The following is a 3,408-nucleotide window of genomic DNA, read 5'->3' on the forward strand; positions in this document are numbered from 1 at the left end:
TAAATGGAATGAAATTATATTAAATGGTTATATCATATTTGAGCATATTATGGAATCTATAGCACACAAATCAATTCACATCAATACTATAATTCACTCTAAAAGAACATCACAGGCACATGGAGAACAAAAATTGCTTTTTTCTTTTTTATAAATTTAAAGTATACCATCTACTTTTAAACTACACTAAAAGGTTTAACAAAACAGCCAATTTCCAAACCCCTTTTCTAAGTTTGGCATGAGGAGAATTCAATCCATTCGAATCTTCTGGTTTGTCATCTTATAAATAATGCTGTCATATCCAAGATCCATGTTCCATATATTGTAAGAGGTGATAATCACAGCCAAGGCCAAGGTGATCATTATCCAAAGTACCATGTTGAAAACCACTGGATACTCAAGGTTATATTTATATGTGAGGTTATAGGGGCTTGATGGGTTCTTTGCTTGTTTTGCCTCATGAATAGTCCTTGTCTTCCTGACAAGAGATGTGTCAAATGATTGGATGGTCACTAATTCTACCACTGCATTCCCACCATAAAGGTTGTACATGTCATCTGTGAACTTTTGCAGAGCATCAGCAAGGATCTTGGAAGCATCTCTGAATTGTTTAGAATCTTCCCCATAATGTTTCCCAATTTCATCCAAATCTGCCAGCTCCAGTGAATATAAATCAGGAGAATGATCCTTGGCTAGATGCTTATGTCGAGACAACAAACTTGAAATATCATGTAGCATTTGCAATTCAGAAAGAAAGAGCAGATCAACTTCAATGTTCCTACTCAGAGAATTGAGGGGAAGTGAATTGAGAGCAGAGTTTTCCTGGAACAGGCAATTGCGGAGCTGTCCTAACGTTAGGGAGAGATCTTCAAAAACCGAGTTTGCCTTCCCCACCATATACACTCTCTCCTCACTGGGAGCCAACTGCAAAACTACAGGAGTTTCTTCAGAAAATAAGGAGTGAATGGAATTTGCAACGCTGTCAAGACTAAAAGGAACTGCATTCTGCAAAGGGTATGGAATTACACTGCCTGGGGGTAGAGCAAGTTTGTCTACTCCCTTCTCCATCACCAAAATGGTAGCCCGAGGTCAATGGAACAGGTTACCCACTGCAACTCCTGGCCAAGAGGTATACGCCAATTTCCATCTCGGAAAACAACAGACCCTGGTAATTTTAATATACTAAACTCATTCCCGAAAACACCCACCAACAACAAGGACAGGAGCACCACGAGTGCTGCCATGATCCTACGGTAGCTGCAACAGCAAAGGGCGGCACGGACCCAGTGGGCTGAACGCGAGCGACCACCGCAGCAGTAGGGGGTGTCGCACTTTGGCTTCTCCCCACCTAGCTAGGATTTTCTTTTTTTTGTTTTGCTTTTTTTTTTTTTTAATTTTATTATGTTATGTTAGTCACCATACACTACATCATTGGTTTTTGATGTGGTGATCCACGATCCATTGTTTTCATATAACACCTAGTGCTCCATGCAGTACATGCCCTCCTTAATACCCATCACCGGGCTAACCAATCCCCCCTCTACCCACCCCTCTAAAACCCTGTTTGTTTCTCAGAGTTCATAGTCTCTCATGGTTCATCTCTCCCTCCAAATCCCCCTCCCTCATTTTTCCCTTCCTTCTCCTAATGTCCTCCATGCTATTCCTTATGTTCCACAAATAAGTGAAACCATATGATAATTGACTTTCTCTGCTTGACTTATTTCACTTAGCATAATCTCCTCCAGTCCCACCCATGTTGATGTAAAAGTTGGGTATTCATCCTTTCTGATGGCTGAGTAATATTCCATTGTGTATATGGACCACATCTTCTTTATCCATTCATTTGTTGAAGGGCATCTCAGCTCTTTCCACAGTTTGCTATTCTGGACAATGCTGCTATGAACATTGGGGTGCATATGGCCCTTCTTTTCACTACATCTGTGTTTTGGGGGTAAATACCCAGGATTGCAATTGCTGGGTCATAGGGCCACTCTATTTTTAAACTTTTGAGGAACCTCCACACTATTTTCCAAAGTGGCTGTACCAACTTGCATTCCCACCAACAGTGTAAGAGGGCTCCCCTTTCTCCACAACCTCTCCAACATTTGCTTCTCTTCCTGTCCATTTTTGCCATTCTAACTGGTGGAAGGTGATATCTCAATGTGGTTTTGATTGGAATTTCCCTGATGGCTAATGATGATGAACATTTTTTCATGTGTCTGTTAGCCATTTGTATGTCTCTTCGGAGAAGTGTCTTTTCATATCTTTTGCCCACTTTTTGACTTGAGTATTTGTTTTTTGGGTGTTGAGTTTGAGAAGTTCTTGATAGATCTTGGATACCAGCTCTTTATCTGTAGTGTCATTTGCAAATATCTTCTCCCATTCTGTGAGTTGCCTCTTTGTTTTGTTGACTGTTTCCTTTGTTGTGCAGAAGCTTTTTATCTTGATGAAGTCCCAAAAGTTCATTTTTGCTTTTGTTTCACTAGCTTTTGGAGATGTATCTTGAAAGAAGTTGCTGTGGCTGATGTCAAAGAAGTTACTGCCTATGTTTTCCTCTAGGATTTTGATGGATTCCTGTCTCACATTGAGGTCTTTCATCCATTTTGAGTTTATCTTTGTGTATGGTGTTAGAGAATGGTCTAGTTTCATTCTTCTGCATGTGGCTGTCTAATTTTCCCAACACCATTTATTGAAGAGACTGTATTTTTTCCATTGCATACTTTTTCCTGTGTTGTCGAAGATTATTTGACCATAGAGATGAGGGTCCATATCTGGGTTCTCTATTCTGTTCCATTGGTCTATATGTCTGTTTTTGTGCCAGTACCATGCTGTCTTGGTGATCACAGCTTTGTAATATAGCTTGAAATCGGGCAAAGTGAGGCCTACAGCTTTGTTTTTCTTTTTCAACATTTCCTTGGCAATTCGGGGTCTTTTCTGATTCCATACAAATTTTAGGATTCTTTGTTCCAGCACTTGGAAAAATGCCATTGGAATTTTGATTGGGATGGCATTGAAGGTATAGATTGCTCTGGGTAGCATAGACATTTTAACACTGTTTTTTCTTCTGATCCAGTAGCATGGATATTTTCCCATTTTTTTGTGTCTTCTTCAATTTCTTTCATGAGTATTCTGTAGTTCCTAGAGTATAGATCCTTTACCTCTGTGGTTAGGTTTATTCTGAAGTATCTTATGGTTTTTGGTGCCATTGTAAATGGAATTGTTTGTCTAATTTCTCTTTCTACAGTTGCGTTGTTAGTGTATAAGAAAGCAACTGATTTCTGCATGTTGATTTTGTATCCTGCCACATTACTGAATTGCTGTATGAGTTCTAGTAATTTGGGGGTGCAGTCTTTTGGATTTTCCACATAAAGTATCATGTCATCTGCGAAAAGAGAGAGTTTGACTTCT

At 39.6% G+C, this 3,408-nt stretch overlaps 1 pseudogene; it reads right to left on the bottom strand.

Annotated features, from left to right (window-relative positions):
* Positions 1-249: 249 nt before the first annotated feature.
* Positions 250-1,244, bottom strand: LOC118011490 (annotated as a pseudogene).
* Between the last annotated feature and the right edge of the window lie 2,164 nt (positions 1,245-3,408).

Source organism: Mirounga leonina, unplaced genomic scaffold (genome assembly GCF_011800145.1).
Source record: "Mirounga leonina isolate KUSES-001 unplaced genomic scaffold, KU_Mleo_1.0 Mir_101664, whole genome shotgun sequence".
NCBI lineage: Eukaryota > Metazoa > Chordata > Mammalia > Carnivora > Phocidae > Mirounga > Mirounga leonina.